This window comes from Cyanistes caeruleus, chromosome 5 (genome assembly GCF_971803275.1).
Source record: "Cyanistes caeruleus chromosome 5, bCyaCae1.hap1.1, whole genome shotgun sequence".
NCBI classification, from domain to species: Eukaryota; Metazoa; Chordata; class Aves; order Passeriformes; family Paridae; genus Cyanistes; species Cyanistes caeruleus.
In genome coordinates this window covers 12,343,874-12,365,803 of record NC_141705.1, presented here as the reverse complement: position 1 = coordinate 12,365,803, position 21,930 = coordinate 12,343,874, and the positions used below count along the sequence as shown (strand labels likewise).

Here is a 21,930-nt window from a genome sequence, read left to right as displayed (position 1 = left end):
CGCCCAAAGTCCTTCACACAACCGAAAAGCAAAGGTTTTACTCTCCAAAAAGAAATTCTTTTTCAATGGTGCTCCACAGGGCCTAGTATTTATAAAATATAAGTCTAATATGAGATTTATTGGGCTATTCAGGCCTTTTAGCTTCTCTCACATATTGCTTGTTTAATTGCTGTTTTGCCTCAGCAGTTCATGCAGTATATTAAATATGCCTGACATTCTATTTATATGACTACAAGAAAATACATACAATGGCCTCATAAAGAAACTACTGGATTCCTTAATCTAGACAACTTGAAAACTGCTTCCTATCTCTTAACTGAAAATCTTTTATGCAAATCCTATTCTAGTTATCAAACTTAACTTTAACATGATTAATTAAAAAGTAACAAATTTTCACATCAGCATTTGTAATGAGTTTGAAAATTGCCAAATGTGACCATTGCTACAAGTAATAGTGTTCACTTTTAATTTCCTTGTGTACTTTAAGAAATCTGCACTGCACCATAACAGTGATACTTCATGGTATGTGTTTTATTTTTCAGAGATCTTGACAAACTACTCACAAAACCCTTTTTGCAGCTGCCACAGGGCAGTCCTTCCCTTTATAAGCCATATCCTTAAAGTTACAAGAAATCTTAAAATACATTTTTCAATAAGGGAAGATTTGAAATTAGTATATTTAAAATTTCAAGCCAAATGAAAGCTAAGTGCTGTGCTAAGGATCTTTGCCAGCTGGAATTTGGTATCATGTGAAAAACTGAAAAAGTATAAGCTTTTGCTTTACAGTGCTACAAAGATCTTGTAGGATTACATACTTCCCTTTAATTTTTTTCATTCATTTTAGATAAATTCCTGGCTTTAGGGGCTGGTTGTACACAAACACTTGTAACTCTGTTGGGAAGTTAGTTGAAAAAAAGGCAGATAAGTATATAAACAAATCAAGTATCTGTAAATCTAAAATATATAGAACAGCATAAAATTATCTGTCAGGAGGGAGGAAATAGGATGTCAAAGACCTGTTACAGAGACAGTCCACCATAGTGCTACTATCTGTATTTCTATATCTATATTCCTAAGAACAGACATGTATGCATAAAAGAAGCCATATTAAAGGTTAAAAGAAACATTAAGCTGGAAGAAATTTGATTTTTAAATTTCAATACCAGCTTTTCCTATTACTCTTTCTGCTTTTTAAACAGAGGCCTCTTAATTTTGAATCAGTGTTGCAGGGTCAACTAGAATATGCTCTAAAATCCAGGAAGCCAAAGATAAGGTCATTTGATATCCTGTCTTCAGACAAGTTATCAACCCTCCATCCCAGCTCTCTCTTTTCTGTCCCTTAACACGTATACCCCAATCTTCTTTTTTATTATAGACATGCAGTGTCTATCCGAAGATTAATAAGGCAAGAAATGAACAAAACCATTAACACTGAATCTGCAGCTTCACTGAACTCCTCACCCACGAATAAGTGAGCAGGTCATTGCTGGTGTTCCTCCTTTGCAGGCAGCACATGCCAAGGGAAGAGGTTTACACAAGGTCACCCAGTGACTCAGCTCAAACTGAGAGGAGAAGGACTCCAGGCAGCGCAGCCTTGTGCTCCATGTCAGCAGCAGCCCAGCCTCGGCAACAAACCTGCATTCCCAGAGCCGACAGCAGCTGTTAGCTCTGCTCAGGCACAAACTCAGTGACCCCAGGTTTGCAGCCTATTAGTAGTAAATGCTTCAGTTCTAACAGCAAAGTTACAAATGCCTACATTTTCTCTATGAAGCACACAGTTGGTGCATGCACAATACAGATTTCAGTATGATAATAAAAATGACATGAACTTGTACATCTGCAAATTCTGTGCTTCTCAGTGATCTCTTGCAGATTTTTACAAAGACTTAACTTTTAATAAGTATCAGAATCCAGATAGCCTATTATTCCACCTACTCACAAATGGGATATTTTTCTGTTCAGAAACAGCATGTTAAAGTGATTTGCAGGAGGAGATGGTAAAGGTTTCCTTCTCCCAGAAACCTGAGCAAGTTCAATTAAACAATGACAAGCGTAACAGCTTGAAGCAGGCACTGTTTGATACAAAGACATCACTATCTTTCAGTAAAGGACCTCATGCTAGTTTTACATGAACAAAGAGCTGCTTCCAATTAAAATCATAGTAATGGGGGATGGAAGGAAAAAAATCCACCCAAATGCTCTCCATGTACTTGCCTTTATGAAACAATTACCTGGCAATGAAGTGACATCCTTCTCCAGCCATTTTGCCAAGAGCACTGTAAGAGAGTGCTCTAATGTGGCATGATGGCTGCTAAATTCTAGTTCTCTGTTAATTCCAGTCCAGTTATTTACCCAGCTGAATTCTTACTGTGAGGTCTCTGCTGTGTGGATTTCATGTCTGATAATGGCACACTTCACAACATACATAATTTTACAGCTGTTACTGAAAATGCATCTTCCAGTCAAGAAGTATTTAGATATTCAGAGATGCAAAGAGATACTGTGATTTCTTAAACTAGGCAATTAATATATGTTTTTAAGTGCAATTTATCTACCACAGGTTTTTCAGTCCCTAAGACTGAGCACTATCTGTCCCAGTTACTCCTATGCAGAGAAAGAGCAAAGGCTTTCGTCATTCTCAGCTCAATACATTTAGTTCTTCACTAGCAGCACCAAAGCCACACCTCACATGTATAACAGAAAGCCCAAGACTACGGATACCAAAACTACAAACACAATGTAAGTTTCTTTTAATATACTTGATTATATTCTTCCTCTGCTCCATCTTCTCATTCTACAGAGAATGAACTCTCTTCTCCCTGTTGGAGGCAATACTTCACCACTTCTTATCCTCTTCATCTCATTACTATTTTTGTATGCCATAAGTACTAAATATGTTTTCTTCTAGAGATATTCTGGCTGACATAGATATAATAAAAGTCAGAACAGGTCTTCTTAGCTCAGAATAAGCTGGTCTTTGAAGGTGGCCCTTTGTGTTTCAGACCTAATTAGAAGGCCAACTGCACAAGACCTTGTCTAACTCTTCCTGGATTTACATCAGCTGGATTTAACAATGGCCAGGTGAATGCCCCTGCCTGCAGACATTGCCTTGCCAGAATAGAGTCAATGACTTCTCTTGAGGAGTGAACATCTATAATCAAAATCAGGAAAAATATGTTGGAGCAATTTTGGTCATCAATGAACAGAAAGACAGGAATCCACTGAGTTTTATTTTGGCAGAGCTTTTCCTTCACTATTACATCATGAAGTTCTGCTTCTAGCCTCCCCAGCAACAGCTGAAAATACCAGCTGTGAAAATCTGTGTCCTAAAAATATGGCTGCCATGGCCTTCTCAAGATACATTAGAGAAACTAATCTCGTTCCACTAAGTAAATTAAAAGTAGAAACACACCTCCCAGAGCTTGGCATCTGAAATCCTTTTCCCTTCCTTTCTTCACACATTTTTCTCCATATATATATATATACATATATACACACACATAAATTCACATACACACAGCAACACATATGCTGTACACCAATACAGAATGTTGTCATTAAATGACGTAACCAGAAATGGCTACACATTTGGCAGGAAAAGTTCATTTCTGGGACGCATAACACCCTGGTCTGAGCCTCAGATGCAGTGACTGCACCAAGCATTACGTTGGTGTTCACTAAGGTGAGGAAGAATTTGAGCTGTAAAGTGCAATATTCCAGTAAAACATCCATGTCCCACAGCAGTGACACGGGAATGAGGCAGCCTGTGGGAATTTGTGCATACAAGCCATACCCTGGTCAGGTGCAGTTCCCTTCCTTTGTTACACTCCCTTCAGCACTTCAGAGATCTGTTCATACAAATGTGTAAAATTTGTATGTGTAACCTTCCAAGAACATGGGTATGGAGACCCAAAACAGACATAAACCTGTCCACAAGGGAGTTCTCATTATTGTGACATATGCTGAGCTTAAAATCCTTGCTGAGCTGACTGCACTAACACAGCTCAGCTGCTTTTACTTTGCCAGCTCATGAAGTTCAAACTCAGCATCCCTAACTGCAGTCCAGTGCTGTTCTGTCATTTCCACACCTGTGCAGAGTGAACTCCCCTTTTAGAGTAAGTTCCAAGAGAAATTTGCTTCCAACCTTTTTGCTCCATAACAAGCTAATTTTGATATTAATATTCTAACATGATGTTTAGGAATATCAAGTGAAATTCTTTGCAATACCAAGCATATTGTACTAAGTATTTTTTATTTACAATTCAGATAGGACAATTTATGTCATAAAATCATCTGCAATACTATCACCTGATTTGTTTTCCTGACAGTTAAAAAAATTAATCTATTTTTCACTATCTTTATAATACCACCTTTAATGAAAAGCTTAAAATAACCATAGAATCATAGAGCACTTTGGGTTGGAAGGGACCTGAAAGATCATCTTGGTCCAAACCCTTTTGTCATGAGCAGGAACACCTTTCACTAGACCAAGTTGCTCAAAAAACTGTGCACTTAAATATTGAACAGAAATATTTTAAAAAAACTTCTTTGTCCAATTTCAGGTTTGATTCTTTTGGTTTTTTTCCTTTGGTTTTCCCACATTGGATAAATCATTTGGCTTTATACCACCCTTTTTTTACTGTGTATTTAAATAAACACCTCCCTGTAAATAAAGTTTCAGATGAAACAGACTGCTGCTGGAGTCAGCAAAGATATGGTAGAAAAAGAGAACTAACATAAGCATGCTACTACATCAAAGTATCCATATTTATTAGGCACAATGGAACAGTAAAGGCAAGAAAAGTGCAACCATCAGCAGAAGTGCATGTTACTGATAAAATATATTGAAGAAGCCACATAAAGCTGGCTTATACTTAATCTTTAACTACAGAGCAATAATTTATATATCTTTATATATATTTAAATGTATACATACACACATCCAAGATTTTTCTTTTACCAAAATGGGAGTTCTTACACATTTTCTCTCTAAAACATTATTAATAACATGTCATTTAGAAGTCTTTTAAGGGGTTAAAATGGGAAGATGTATACTTAGAACTTTTATTTCTGGCACAGATTTCCTTTGTTGCAAGGCAGACCTATAGAGCCTGAATGCTGTGAACATTACCATTTATGTGGTGCTGTCCTAATTACCCCTCTCTGCCTACCATCTAAAGGTCACAGCGCTGGGTTCTTTTTGGTTCAGCACAGCCCAAAGGCTTCCAAGGAAACTGTTCACTCGGTTGCATGTATCCATTATGATTTAAAATCCAACAGACATTACAGTTTTTCATTTCCACACATACCACTTCAGGCAAACCTGCATTCAATTTTTTCTCTCATATGGCCAACGTTCACCTAGAAGCTTTTTCAAATCCTTGTGGGATTTGTCACAATACTCTTTAACTAACACAATTTGTTTGCTGAAAGCATGGCAGCTGCTGTAAAACAAACAAAATTCAATTAAACTTTATACTAAAATATTGCTAAGTATGAAATGTCACTGTATTTCAGATTTGATGAGTTCAAAGCTAATTAATTTCAGACCAATGAATATTTAAAAGATAAATTATTTTTAAAATTTAAAAAAAAATAACTGGGATAAGCTTTATTGAATATGATATGTGTGACATAGCCATCTAATTATCATCAATTTTTAAATACCAACCCAAGCAGTAGCATTTGGAAAAAGATAAAATTAACCTATAAGATGACTGATGCTTTTACTATTGGTACTATTTCACTCAGAGGGCTACAGAAAGTAAATTATCACTTTATTCCACAACATCCTCTGCCTGCTGTTATGCAATAGGATAAATTATCCCTTCCCATTTGGTTTTGATGTTTATAAAATATGACTTAGTACATTGATGACAAGGAAGTCATCAGCATGTTTGCAGAGAAAGGAAAATTATTTACACAGACACAGCTAGAGCCTCCTATACATAAACTACTTGTTACATTAAGCTCCATGAAACTCTGAAATTGTATTTGGAAATTTTAGTGCAATCTGCTCTAATTCCACAGGCAAGAGGCATGAAATAAAATGGAACCCCCCTAAAACTAATCTTTAGGATTGCATTAAACCTGAATAATATCTCCAATTATTCTTATTAAGAAACATTTATCGAAAACTTCCTAAGCACTATTTACATAATCCCAATAACAAAATGTTGAAATTTAAAAAATTGATGATTGAACATTTAGAACTGAGATTTTTATTCACAACTAGCACCACAGATTTCTAAGATACAAAAAGACAATTGATGAATCAGTAATGTGAATGTGTAAATAAAATAAAAAAAAATCCAGGTTAAAAGTTCATACATAATATTCTAATATAGCACAAAACTTATTTTTACAAAACATACTATATTGACAGCCTTTTTTAATAATTAATGGTCTCCAAAATGAGTCAAGAATTAAAACGAGCAACGAGTTGTTTTTTTTACAACAAATGTGAGCAGATAGAACAACTTTTATTGAAGTTAGATCTTGTCTAAACTACAAAAACAGGATAACAAGTTATAAAACAGCTGGCTCCTGCTAATTATTATTTCTAGATTTATTGGATTTTGGCCTAATTAAGAAATTTAATTAAAGTCCAATCTACAGCACAGATGATAACTGTATTAAGCACAGCAGCTTGCTGGCTTTGTTGGATCATTAGCACCTCTCGGTGAATGTCAGCTGCAGGGGAGAGCTGGGGGCAAACATCCTGAGCCTCAGCCCTGTGTCCAAGGCAGCTGCCCAGCTCAGGGAGAGCCTCCAGTGCCCTTCCCAAACTGGAAATCACCACCACTGATCACAGCATCACACACAACAGACCATTTCCTAGAGAATTCAGGTAACTTTAAACCAACAAACACATCGAGCAAAGGCATTAAACATTTTTCATAAGTCCTAACACCAGCTTTCCCATTTCTCACCTGGCTGCCAGGAGGGGCTAAGATAACAAATCGAAATCCTTTTTAAAGAAAGCCAAAATGAAGCCATGCATTGGTTTATTTAGACTTCAGAGAAGTGTTTGGCACTGTCATCCCACAGCATTTTACTGGAGAAACGGGCTGCTCCTGGCTTGGATGGGTGCACTGGAACAGTTGTCTGGGCCCAGAGAGTGGTGGTGAATGGAGCTACATCCAGCTGGGGCCGACAGCAGTGGTGTCCCCCAGGACTCAGTGCTGGGACCAGTCCTGTTCAATCTTCATTAACAACATGGACAAGATCAAGTGCACCATCAGTCAGTTCTCTCAGGACACTAAATTGGGTAGTAGTGTTGATCTGCTGGAGGGCAGGAAGGCTTTGCAGAGGGATCTGCACAGCCTGGATTGATGCGCTGAGGCCAGTGACAGAAAGTTCAACAAGGCCAAGTGCTGGGTCCTGCACTTGGATCATAACAATGCCAGGCTGCAACACAGACTGGGGTAGAGTGGCTGGAAAGCAGTCTGGTGGAAAAGGACCTGGGGGTGCTGGCTGACAGCAGATGAACGTGAGCCAGTGAGGTTCCAGGTGGCCAAGAAGGCCAATGACACCTGGCTTGTATCAGAAATACAGTAGGATCAGGGCAGCGATTATCACTCTGGCACTGGTGAGATCATACCTTGAGTTATGTGTTCAGTTCTGGGCTCCTCATGACAAGAAAGACACTGAGGAGCTGGAGAGTGCCCAGAGAAGGGAAACAGAGCTGGTGAAGGGACTGGAGCACAAGTCTCATGAGGAGCAGCTGAAGGAGCTGAGGGTGTTTAATCTGGAGAACAGGAGGTTCAGAGAGACACCCCATCACTCTCTTCAACTACCTGAAAGGTTGTACCCAGGTAAAGATCAATTTATTCTCCCACTTAACTAGTGACAGGACAAGAGAAAATGGCCTCAAGTTGGAAATGACCAGAGGAAATTTACATAGGAAAAATTCCTTCACTGAAAGGGCTATCAAGCATTGGAACAGGTTACCCAGAGAAGTGGGGGAGTCACTATCCCTGGATGCATTGAGAAGATGCATAAATGTGGCACTTAAGGACATGGTTTAGTGGTGGACTTGGTGGTGCTGGACTCAGTGATCTTAAAGGCCATTTTTAACCTAAACAAGTCTGTAATTCTGTCTATATATAATGTTCTATATCACTTCAAGCAATGGTGTATGGTGTGTAAAACACTTTTTATCTGAAAGAAAAAATTCAGTATTAAAAATGAATAAGCTCAAAACACCAAAGCCTAGAATTATGTCTAGAAAAGTTTAGCAGAGGAGCTCCAAGAAGGGATTGTTACATTACCACATCTTTCCCAAACTATATAGAAGGTGCCAAGTAGCACCAAGCAGCTGGCCCTGGCTGGGTGCCAGAAACACACTCTTACCATTCCCCTCAACAAGTGGAAAGAAAATATACTGACAGATACATAAGATGAATAAGAGTAGAGTGATCACTCACTGAGTACCACCACAGGCAGAACAGACTCGCCTTAGAATATTAACTGAATTTATTACTAACAAAATCATACCAGGACAATGAGAAGTAAAATTAATCTTAAAAACACCTTCCTCTTCCTCCCTCCCTCCTCTCCAGCTCTACCTCCTCCCTTTAGTGGTGCAGGAGAACATAAACACCTTTAAGCACTTAACAACATTCTGTGCATCTGTCTCAAAAAGCAGATAAACTGCAAACAGACAGGTATATTCAAGAATAAACTTTACATGTGAGATGATTACCTTCATTACCTTCAGTCTAAAGTACTGCATCAAATTTCATGCAGAAATAGACCGATTATGGCATATAGACAGAGGCCACAAGAAACATCCTAAAAGGCATGGCTGAAAATAATTGGAATTGTTAACCTTGAATAAAAGAAGAGAGCAAAGTGTTAAGAGTCTTCGTATCTGTAAAAGGTTGTAACCAAGAGAAAAACTAATAAAATCCTCATGGAGTTCACTGGGAAGCAGATGATAAAGGGGTAAGATGAGATTGATACTGTGAGGGAGAGGGGGAAACCACTAAGACTGCCGAACCAGAAGGAGATAACCTAGAAAGAAGCAGCCTAAAAAGATGTATTACATCTTTCTGAGAAGCCATCTCCATCAGGCAGGCAATTAAGAACAAGCTGAACAAATATATAGTGTTGCTTTATCTATCTATCCTACTACTAAGAGCAATGAACCAAGTAATGTCTAAATCCATTTTTTATTCCTTTAAAGATTTTTTCAATGGGGGGCAGAAGGGGAAAGCAGTATGGATATATAAATTTATTTCTGCATGGAATGTCAGTTCATAGGAGTATTTCTCAAATGCCTCTCCAGTAATTTAAGGGTCACTTAAATGCCAGACTAAGATAATTTGATTGTTTAGAGGACTCTCAAGGCATTCTGAAAGGGCCACGATCTAATGTTCACTACACTGGCCTTATTACCATACTTGCAATATTTTTTGTGGACACTTTAAACACAGCACTGCAGAGATGGCTTATCTCTTTTTAAAGGGAAAAATCAGAGCACCAACTCCAATCTAAACCACACATTGTCTCCTCAATGGTTTTAAGTTTACTTTATGATCAGATATCTTTAGTAACCTAGGCTTGCACATTTTACTCAAGAAATAAAATCGTGCTTTTCTAAAACAAGCAACAAATTCATTGAATTCAAAATGTTAATGTCTCAAAAAACAAAACACCCTGACCAACTAAAAATCCTTGGCTTTCCATTGAACTGTTTTTAATAATTTCTGGTTAGGGTTAATCAAGAATTAAAAAGAAAATGGCATTATGTACCTTACAGCTACAGATCTAAACTGTAAATCAGATTTAAATTTACACCCTGAAGTAACTGTTGAATGAGGCAGAAAATCCACTATATTTTCCTGTCTTCACATATGCTTTTTTGAATTCTATTACCATATAAATGACAGAGCTCCAAAACAATTGAGAACGACTTATTTATATTTTGATGAGCTGCCAATCAAGATGAAAACAGCACAGGCAATGCAAGAATGCCAAAGATTTATTAACTCAATGCCTTCTGAAAACAGCTGTACATGACATATGAAATACATGCAAATAGATGTGTTCACATATCCTGGCACATATTTAAGAAACCACTGAGTAAACAGTTAGGTGGGTGGGATATTTGTCTTTCTTCTTCCATTCACATTTTTAATTCTAGTTCTCCTGGCAGTACACCTTGCTCTGATACAAGACACCAACAGGTGGTAGGACTACTGCATTTTTGCTTTCCAGGAAGTCGCTGGCAAGACTAAGCCTTCCTAATGTGACGGGTGATCACCTCAAAGTTCATAGCTGGTGTCAGGCAGCTTGGTGTTGACTATCTGTTTTGGGAAGCTAATCAATGAAGCCAGTGTGTTGACAATACTGACTTTGTAACAAATGTACTTTTATTCTTAAGCCATTGTTCTTCACAGAAATATGCACAGAAAATACAGTTTTTTCCCCTGTATTTAACAATGCATGTCACAGTTGTTAACTTCATTTTAGTATTTTGTTTTAGATACCACCAGTCCTGCCAGGCCAACATAGCTCCAGTGGGAAGAATGCCCCTGGAGTTAATTTCTTTACAGGCTCCATCTGAATGAACCAGGCCTGGGTCAACTGAGTATTTCAGTGTGAGGGTCTGGTAGGAAGGAAGATTCCAATTTTCCATTATAGAACCAGCTTAATGCTTAAAAATCAAAATTATTTTTATTCTTCTGGTAGTACCATTGTTTGCATGCTTGAATAGCCATGAGGGTTATCAGTGTGCAGTGTTGGACAGAATTCCTGGTTTTCCAGGTGACAGGGTAGGGTGACAGCATGGCTTGTCAGGACCTCAAGAGTTGTCTGTTTCAACTTCCTGCTCAGGGGGGCAGCTCTGAGGTCTGAGGCATGGCTCAGGGTTTATTTAGTCTGTCTTGAAAACCTCCAAGGATGCATCCTGCAGACCTTCTACAATGTATCCTCCAAGACAACTAACACAGATTATACTTGCCCTTCCTGTATTCCTAATTAATCTACTGGACACTGGACCTGCAATTACTACAACCTAGCCCAAGATAATACCCACAGACCAAACACAAATCACTTTGTTTCACTTTCTGATATTTTTTTCGTCATTACATTTGATCATGTTATCCTTCCATTTTAATTTGCTAATTTAGTGAAAGGATAGGGGAGATTGAGAGGAGAAATAAAACTATTTGTGTAAACACACAGGTGATGAACAACTATCAGTTTTCACACACTTCTGAAATACACCATAAATATTTTTACAAAACCAAATGTTATAACATCTCTACAGCTTTATTGCTAAAAAAACCCACCACTTTGTCATAGGTCTTAGAGCAGATGGGTCAGAACTAGTCACATCCTTCATCTGAGTCAAAAAAAATCAAATACAAATGAAGCAGAAAAACAATCCTGCTCCAGTGTAGCCACTCGAGAGACGTCATTCTAAACCCTTGCAGATTAGCAGAGACACTAGAGCTCATGAACATTTAACAGCTGGCCATGTGCACAACATTTAACATGGGCACAGTGCAATGAGGAGGAGATAATCACCCCACAGAAACAACTGCTACAAATTTATTCCATCTCAATGTGTAGTTCAACTCAAAAAGCATCTGCCTTATCACCTCAAATCTTGGACGATGGTGGGCCTATTGGCACAAGCATCAGCAATGATTTTTCTTCATGTGTTTGAGGACAATACAGACAATCTGTTCAGTAAGTATCAGTACATTATTCAATAAATAATTGATCAGTATTCTAATGACTCTTCTATAATTATTCAAGCTTGTAGGCAACATAACTTAACAGAAAAAAAAAAACAACCAAAAAAACAAACAAACAAAGCCAAAACAAAACAAAAAACAACAACAAAAAAAGAAACATATAAAAACCCCCACAAACCCACTTCCCCGCCACACTAAGAGCTTTAATTTAACTGGCATTGCTCTGGAAATGGCAAACTTCCACTGGCTGAACAGAATACTTAAATGGTGTGTTTGTTCAACTAACTGCAAGAGTCTACAGTCCAACTACAGCAGCTTTGATACAGAAAAACACAGAACACAAACTCCTGTTCACTACAAAAGACCTGATAATACTCAAGACTTTCCAAAACCAAATCCTTCAGCACCCAGAACTGACCTGACATGTTGAGAAGTAGCACATTTGCCTGACAGATCTGCCTTTATAAAATGCATTTTCTAAGTGGATTAAGGATGTGGGAATTCTTGATACTTTCATAGGTCATGCATTTTATCATGATAAAAAATGAAAAAAACATAAAATTGCCATTGAAAGATCTGATTTTGTACCTTACCTGCTTTGTTCATGATTGACAAAATTAACACCAGCTTTGCACTTTCTATGCTTCTTATATATCAGTATTATTTACTGGTATTAGAAGGAAACACTGAATGTGTTTCTTGCACGTTTTATGACACAGTTTGACTATGGTGTATCAGTCAGGTCACCACACTGACTTCTTTTTTGTTTGTTTTTTGTTATATATTCCTCTGTTTTACAAGAATATTTTTTGATCACTCTGCATTTCTGCCTGGATTAATTGATCCTTGTCAAGGAAACCCATATTGTAAAACTGTTAATCAAAGAACATATTTCTCTATTAATATACATGAGGGAGAAAGGGGGATTTTGAAACACGCTTGGGAATCAGACACCCAACTGAAAAGAATCAGGTAATTAATTCAGTCTTTAAAGCTATCTCCTCACTTACAAAATCATTACACAAGTTAAGCTCCTGATTTTGCGTTCAATAAAGATCTACCACATGCAAAAGGAATTGGAGGACTTACTACTGGCATTAATGCTTCCTCACTGCTCAAAGCTAAGATTTTGGTCAACGAATGTCTGTATTTGGATATTAAAATAACTTTGATAGGGAGAAGCTGGACAAATACTGCAAATAATGTTGGCAGCACTTTGGTCCTCCTTAGTCTCTAAAATGTAGAGACAAAAATAAATAAATAAGCAATTACTCTCTGCTTCTTTCTTATGTAGATAAAAATGGTAGAAAGCTGTACCACCCCTACAAGGACTGCAACAGTCAAAATCATTTTGCCCTGACCAAAAAGGTTAATAATGTATAACAATAGATACATGAGAAATAAAATGCCCACAGCCGGTATCTGCAAGATCATAATCCCACATTGGTACCAACTGTGCTACATCCTATTCCCTTATTTTCTCTCTCTTGCCATTGTGTTTCTAAGACAAGCAGGAATAGCCTTTTAAACAATTAATTTCAAGAAATCCAAAATCAAACTCTGAAATAATCCTGAATATTGAATGAAATTTTAGACATTACCATTTGAAACATCAGAGCATGACTAGGAAGATACAAGATCCATCACACAAATGGCAATATTCAGTTGTCAACAAATCACATATAAAGAATATAAGGAATAGTCTTGTCAAAACAGCAAGTATGACAGTCAAATTGCACAGGTGAATTTTCATACTAAGTATTTAGACTATATAGTATTTTTTCTAAATATGCAATGGATTTTAACAAATAAGTGCACAGCATTGTTTTTCTGTAACTATAATACCACTTATGGCACCTTTCTCACTGGAAGTTCTAAGTAAATTTAGTTATCAAATTATAAGAAGGAAATTAATTTGAAGAGAGAAAATTTTGTTAAGAGATCCTAAAAATCGTATATCACATATTAAAGCCTAAGAGCTGTGAATTTAAGGAAATTATCTCACTTCCACAGTAATGCTAATAAATGAAAAAAAGACACTATAAGATTTTCAGTACCTATTAAAAATAAAAAATGCACCAAAAAATAACATACAAAATGAAAAAAAAAATACTTTTAAGTGTCTCAGAATACAAAGTACAAAGAACCTAAGGGATTCCCTTCCTTTCACCAGCCCCGCCCAAAATAACATTGCATAAGCTGGAAAGATATGCAACAGAAAAAAAACTGATACAAATATATTCTTTTATTTTTTCAGATATGAACAGCTTGCAGATTTTTGTTTTCTGTGTATAGCCTACCAGAAGTCTTACTGCATTACTGCCATTTACATGTGAACAGAAAGAACAGAAAGATTCAGGGAAAGTCATCACAAAAAACCCCCTAGAATTTTTCTGTCATATCAAGTAAGTCAGAAGAATTCAGTTTAGGATACGATGTCTTTAAAAATTGAGCAAAATCTGTGTAATATCCAAGTAGCAGTCTGGTCAATCAAGCCATTGGCCCAAATATGAGCATTTAGAAAACACATGAAGAATTCTTGTCAAATCTAAACCTTAGTAATCTTTACTGTAGGTGGGAGAACTAGACTATTTTCTTCTGTGTTTATTTTTCTAAATTACTCACAGATTCACCATCTGTATTTTTTATGCGATATACAATGGTAGATAAGAACACAAGCTGGTCAGGAATGTAAGCACAACCAGAGTAGCTCAAACCAAGTTCATCTAGTGTAGAATACCTTTTCTGAGCCTAACTGGGTACTAATCCAATAGCAGATACCTCATGATAAATGTAAGAACAAAGCAAATGAAGAAGAACAAGGCAAAATTATGGAAGAGCTCCCATGCAAAAAAAAAAAAAGTTGTAGATCTCAAAGTCAGAAAAGAAGCAATTTGGAGGATATTCATATAGATGTTTAAGAATCAACAGTCCATCCTCTTCTAGGATGGTATAGTAGGGTGCAGACTTAGGAAAAAAACAAGGGAGGTGCCTTTTGGAGGAACAGGCAACAATGTAGTGAAAACAACTGAAAGGACCTGTTGCTCTAGAAATGTGTATGTTTTGAGAGGGAGAATGGACAGATTTCTGCAGAAAAACAATCCAGTAATGATTTCTAAATACAAATAAACCATATTCAGTACACAAAACCACTAAGCTGTGACAGCTGGAGAACGGAAAAGTAAGTGGGAAGTGTCTCATATTCTTGTCCTGCCTTTAATCCTTTCTTACCCCAGACTCGGCTTAACAACACTCAGGATACACCACATGTATGTGCTAAGATAAAAGTCATTATTACACAGAAGTATCACTTCTATTTAATTGTTGCAAAAACATATAAAAATAGGTCAGCTCAAGATTACAACAGACTTTACTTAAGGTTTCTGCTTCTTTCTCTGAAATGCTATGGTTCTGTTCATCATCTGGGAGCAGGTATCACACTAAGGATTTGTGCATTACAGCCAGAACTATGAGAGCAGGCTTCCAGTATTACAGCAGTTCAGCTGCAAATAATCAGTATTTTACTAAAGGAAAAAAAAGAAAAACAAAAAAACAACCACCCCACCTTAATTTATATCTTATTTTTCATAGATCTGATCATTTTAGTAAGATACAAGTTATTGAATGACAGAGAGATTAGCAGAAGACCATTTATGAATTTTGTTTTAAAACATCTCTTACAAATATGAGTTTTACCAAGTGAAGTTCTAATGATTTTGTCTTAAAAGTACCACTTGAAAATAAATGGTGCTGTCAGTTTCTTTCTGTTTCCAAGCAAATTCCTCATACAGTTTTTTCAATGGATAAGGATAGAGAACAAGCCTATTTCTAGTTAAAAAAAAAAAATAATGGACATTAAAGCACACTTTGGGAAGAGGAGGGATGAAATAACTACCTAAAGACTGGTTACAAGCTTTGTATTATCACGTCAAGTTGTCATGTTGAAATGCATAGGAAAAAAACACAAAAGGGAAAAGCAAAAGCAGTCTGACAGTAATTTATACAGCAGATTTCTTAAAGCTGTAGGAATAACAAGTCCTGTTTGATACACCTGGTTTTTTCCACTCATACCTTGAGGCCTTTTTCTGGAGATCACTGAACTACTTCTTAGTGAAAGCTTAAGAAAATTCTTAGCTAAGGTATGGCATGATTTTTCTCACTCCATGACATTTATCAGGGCTGTTCAATTTTCTGAAGAATTAAGAAAGGTTTAAAACTCATACTGCCAGAGTTGATGGTGAAAAAAAATACTAAAACAGTAAGGTGAATAACAATTCACATACCTCGATAATTAGAATCAGCAAAATTACCATCACCTTTCACCCCAAAATACACGTTTTTATATAAATCACACTGTCTTAGAGCTTCACTCACCCTACTTCTATTGAAATCCTAAGCCCTTGCACCTTGAAACCTTACTAGAAGAGAACTAAAGCAAGAAAAGCTGTCAAAAATTGTTTGGTATTTGATTTTTTAAATATACACATATATGTAAACATGTATCTTTTCCTGCAAGTTTCAACAAAACAAAACAAAAGAAAACAAACAAAATAAAGAAGACATTCTTATATTTTCTATGAGGAATCTTCTGAATAGGGAATTGAGGCAAAGAAAGACTTTAAAACCTCCCCAAGATTACACAAGTAGTCTGTGAAAGAACAAACTAGGACAATCCCATTAAATCTCATCATCAACAACTGTTACTAATCTTGTTACGAAAGCCTTACTTCTGCTTGAGGTAAAGCACAAATTTCTTATTTGCCTCAACTTTCCTCTCTTAATATCCCATTAGACTTTACAATAAACAATAAACACTATGTATGAGTATAAAGGAACTTAGAATCTTTCTCAGAAGTTGGCTTTTTTCTTTTTTTTCTGAAGATATCAATGCATTTTATTTCTAACAAATTTTTCACACTATGAGTAAACTCACCCAATGAGTATAAATTCTGTCTTTGGGAACAAAGGAAAATCCTAAGGCATACATCAGGATGTGGTGTAACTCACTGTCAAAAATACAGAACACTTTTAGCTCTCAAACCATTTTCATTGCAAAAAAATCCACAATTCAGAGCACATTTGAGGCTTAATCCATTCCATTCTCTCTAATTTTTAACAATTAATTACAAAGATTTCATTTTCTTTACAGAGCGGGGTTATGTGCTACAAATGAAAATAAATTACTTGTATGTTCAACTCCACACCTGCTGACATATCATTAGATCAATTACTTTTTCATAAAAGTCTAGCTGCTAATCTAGATTTTGCTAATACTTTTGCTTGCAGAATTACACTTTTTTAAAATAAAAGTCCCAATCTTCATGCAGAAGATTAAATAGATCAAAAAGCAATAGAGATACAGCTTCTCTGCTAAGTTGCCATTTAATTTTTGGATATTTGGAAATTTCTGATTTACAGGAGTTGTATCTCTTGCTGTGTAAAAGACTCCTGAATCTGCAGTGGTACTTAGAAGAAAATGTGAGGCTGGTAAATAGCTAAAATCAAGAACAGCAGGAGAGAGAGCAGGCAAGGGTGTGAAGGTATCTATCATGCAGAAAGGAGAGAAGGGAGGAAGTCCTCGTGGACAATCCTGTGAGAGCCAGCAGACTCACTGCTAGTATTTGCAGCTACTAGTGGTAACCAGGAAACTTCAATGCACTAGCATACATTCTCTGCAGTATATTTAAGTCACTAGTTTCATACAGATCCACACCACCATATTAAGCTTTCATCCTCAAGTCCAGCAGAATTTTAAATAAACAACAACACAAAACTAAAAAAACTAAAGCTGATCTCTTTGCTGAAGCTGCAAACTAATTCAGCTGCCTGTAGAAAGAGTTAGGAGACTGCAGTATTCCCTACAAGGCTATAGATAGGACAGAAAATAGTCATAAGATTGCTAAGTAGCAAAGCAAGGTATCAAAATCTTCCATTTTCAAAGGAGTCTTAGGCAAATAAATCATGCCACAAACAAAAGGAATATGCACCCCATTTTCAAGAGTTCAAATTCCTATCTGCAGTTGCTGTGCAGGTGTTTCCTTGTGTAGGATGTTCAATTTAAAGCACCAGAACTGCATGACTGAAGGATAATCAGGTCACAAGTACTCTAGAGAAAAACATAACTGATACTTTGATCACTTGCTATTCATACAGTGGAAACATAATTCACAAATCTAGCCTTTCACATAAAAAGCCGGCTGCAATCCTTGGATTACACTGGAACATATATGCACTTATCCTGACCCCAAATATTAAGTTCCTGTGGGAATTTTAAAGCGGTAGCATTTAAGAATACATAATAACATATTTTCATTAGAGGCCAGTAACACAACCTAAAATCTTTTTCCCCACAAAATTTATTTCATCTATTTCCCCTTATACACATAACACACCTTTGTACCTCCTGCTCTCCCTAAGTAGCTGCCAGCCCTGAAAAGAGAGAACAGAAGAAAAAACACATCACAAAACAAGTCTCACTCTCTATTAAAAAAAAAAGTGCGTTTCTGTGTGCACACATGAAAAAAAAAGGAATTCCCTTGGTGCAGAAAACAGTATACAGAATGGACTTCTAAAGAAATAACAAAAAATGTGTTTCAAACTAACAAAAAGCTTAAGGAGATTCACTCCACACCTTGAGAGATTATTTACTGCCCAGTTCTTACCAACTGAACAACCAGCATTTCTGCAATTCAGGATACACTTGGTTTCTTGGATTTCCACAGTGTTTCTGTGGATTTCATCAAAGGAATCCCTTTGATGAAAAAAAGAGTTTTAGTTTTGTTGATTTGCTTAGTGGGGAAGACAGACAGCTGTCATAAGGATTTTTTCCTAACTGGGAAGGCAGGTAGCCCAAAAGCAAAGAAACCCCAATAGCCAACCAGACTGGTTAATTCTTTGCTTTATAAATTGCTCCAAAAGTGCCAGAACAGGTGCTGATGAATTTGGTTAATGAGATAATTTTCAGTCTGTTTTTTCACTGGCAGGCTGCCCCCTGACATGGTGAGCTCTTTTTATTTTATAATAGCACCATAAGAATCAAGTCACACATTTAAGACCTCCTGCAGTTTCTGGCATGCATTCATCTCACAACTCTTCAGACACTCCACTTTAGAGCAGAAGCTAATTTTCTATTAAAATTTTGCATTACTGATCCTGAAAGTGTATAATACACTTGTATTTCCAGCAATACTTATTTTTCACTTATTGTAAGATGTGAAAGGGAGTTCTATTAAATATATTAGAATACTTTGTCTAATTATTTTCCCCTTTTCACTAGCTGTGCAGATTTATCCCTATTTTTCTGTAACCATCTACACATAGAGTTGTTGGATTACGTCTGCTGTTAATAAGAACTTACTTTATGATTGTTTCCTGCATGTAAATTACCTCTTTTGGCAGAGATGGATAAATAACAAAAATCCTAAATAACAAAATCTCTAAATAAGTTACAGGATTTCTAGTGTCTTCTGACAACTTTACTTTGCTTGACTAAGTGTAGTATTTCCTTAGTTGTTATTTTCCAATGACTTCAACATATTATTTCTCATTATATAAGTTCTTGCTGAGAAACCTTCAGAAAATATATCTTATTGTTAGTGAGTACAAAAGGTTCTCTAAATCTTTCTTAAAACCTATGAAGATATGGAGAATATTCTCAGCTCTGAAAAAGATCCTGTTCTGGTACTAGACACATTATAAGCTAACAGGAGAGTAAGAAAAAAAGCCAAGGAAAAAATCAAATTTTCCAAATATTTGAAGATCAGTGGGATGTCCTAACAACAGCAACCAAATCATACAATTGGTAAGATAACGTTACATTACATTACTGATGATTTATGGTGGAGATAATTATTGTCAGTAGCGTTGCTCCAGCTTTGCTCTTGCCAAGTTTTATTTTAATTTGCCTGCGTAATCGAACAGTTCACATATGACAGCACAACTGGGAAGCCTCTCTAAGCTTCCCATAAGTGTGAACTAATCTGATGACATCCTGAGAAGCATCCTGGGTTACCATCAGACATCCTCTGTCCAAAGAAATTAAGACCATTATGTATAGTGGAAACAGGAATTTTCTCAGGGAAGGTGAGGCACCAGCAGCTCCCTACTCTGGTATTTCCAGGTGAACTTTACAGGCCTTGGCATTACTAATGTCACATCCCTCCAGCCTTTCCTAACCCTCTCAAAAATCAGCTGAGATGACTGGTGTAAAACTCTGTCAATACCTCAGTAATACAAAAACATCACACACTTTTATGGCAAGCCATGGTTGAACAGCAGCATGCAGCTGAGATGCAGAATGTGCTACTGCCACACCCTACAACCCTCCTCCCCCCAGAAGCCTTTCTCGGTATTTCAACAGGACATAACCCATGATAATGCTTTTAAAGTGCAGGAGGAATAAAAAGTTAAGTACTCCTGAGAAATATCTTGACTGTAAAAAATGAAACACTTAAATGGTAATAGGTTATAAAAGCAGAATTACAATACAGCAATTCTGTAAAGTGATTTCCTCCTTATCAAATGTATTCTTTAAAAAGAAAAATAAATGCTTCCTGAACTACGAAGTACCAGAGAGAAGTAAAAAACCAAATAAAATCTTACTGGTAATTAGAGTAAGCAATTGAATTCCTACAGTAAAGGATATTTAAAAGCCAAACACTTGATTCACAGTGTTTCTTAATTTAACAATTTTTTACAGACACACATAATCCAGGTAGGAAGAAGAAAAAACTGAAAACCCTATTTTCCATCCTGGTTAAGCTGCTGCCTTTGGACAGTATACAAATCCTGCTTTGAATTATTTTATTAACTTCCTGGCTCCATCAAGAACATTAAAAACTTTGCTATTGACTTCCATGATAGTTTATAGCACAAAGTGTCACTGTAGAACATCACTGAAGAAACTCAGAACAGTTGGGTTTTGCTGTTTTTAAACAGTTAATTCATTTAATTTGAAGCACTATTTAAGAGAGAGAAACCTTCTGCATTTCTAGAAAATATCAGCTTTACATCTTGCTGACCATCTGCAAGGTGACTAACTATCTTAGAAATCTGTCAGCAAAACACTGATTATAGTCCAACAATCAGGCTGGAAAGTTATCTAAACTATTTGGATATGTATGTATTGGAAGAAAAAAATATTTGGGACTGATGCTTTGGTTTGATTTGTCTTTAAAACAAGAAAGGAGCACTTTCTGGCAGAAGTGGGAATTGCATATAGTTTATTTGTGGAATAGTGTGTCTGCTTTTTGACTGAGTGTGAGACACACCAGAACTACATTGGAAAGCTGCTCTATGCTTTTCAAGAATAGCAAAGTTATTTTTTAAAAAATAGTGTTTCAAAGAACACAAATTCAATCCAACCCTAGCAGAAGTAAATATGCCTGGAATAATTCGCTATCTGGGACAAACTTTCCTGTTACACAACTCAAGAGAAACAGAGCAGCTACTACAGGACCCAAGGGCATTATGCAAAAGCATCTACAACAGAATCCATTTAAGAATTAAATGGCATATCTGACTCAAGTTTTATCTCAGGAGGCGGTTTATTCCTTCACAGACTGAAGAGGTGTGAAAAGATCTAAGAGATGTAAAGACACTGGGCAGTTAATTAGGAAACTTAAAAATACTATGAGGAGGTAATGCAAGCAGATGGACAAAATGCTGCTTTCCTTCTTTCATTTTGGTTATTGGTAGCCACTGTTAGATATGAAGAGGAGTACATGTGAGGCATTAACACTGTGCATCACACAGAACAGTTTGGGTTAAAAGAGACCTTTACAGGTCATCTAGTCCAAACCCCTTGCAATAAGCAGGGCCATCTTCAACTACAACACCTTGCTCAGAGCATCCTCCAACTTGGCCTTGAATGTTTCCAGGGACGGGGCATCTACCAACACTGGGGGCACCCTATTCTGGTGTTTCGCCACCCTAATTGTAAAAAAAAATAAATTCCTTATATCTAGTCTGAATGTACCATTTTTAATTTAAAACAATTACCCCCTCTATGAAAAGGCTTAACAAATCTGAATGTATATTTATCAATTACTATGAAAAAATGAAGAACATATTTCATTTACTTTACAAAACCAAAATCACTATAAAATTTTTGTGTTATGAAATAGAAGGGCTACACTACTTACCTAAAATGTTTCATTGTCACAAAATTAATATATTTGCACAAATTTTCCTTCAAACTCCCATAAACCACAGAACAAAA

General features: G+C 36.5%; 1 protein-coding gene across 7 annotated transcripts in view; it reads right to left on the bottom strand.

Annotated features, from left to right (window-relative positions):
• The window catches only part of JAKMIP1 (janus kinase and microtubule interacting protein 1), a 142,255-nt gene that overhangs the window by 95,327 nt on the left and 24,998 nt on the right, over positions 1-21,930 (bottom strand). Inside the window, exons 2-3 of one of the 7 annotated variants that reach the window (XM_086889229.1) lie at positions 18,104-18,140; positions 16,645-16,717 (exon numbers count right to left, since the gene is read on the bottom strand). The exons of the other annotated variants lie outside the window; for them this stretch is intronic. The gene's annotated coding sequence lies outside the window, so the exon portion shown is untranslated. The remainder of the gene's footprint in view (positions 1-16,644; positions 16,718-18,103; positions 18,141-21,930) is intronic. 7 annotated transcript variants of the gene reach the window in all.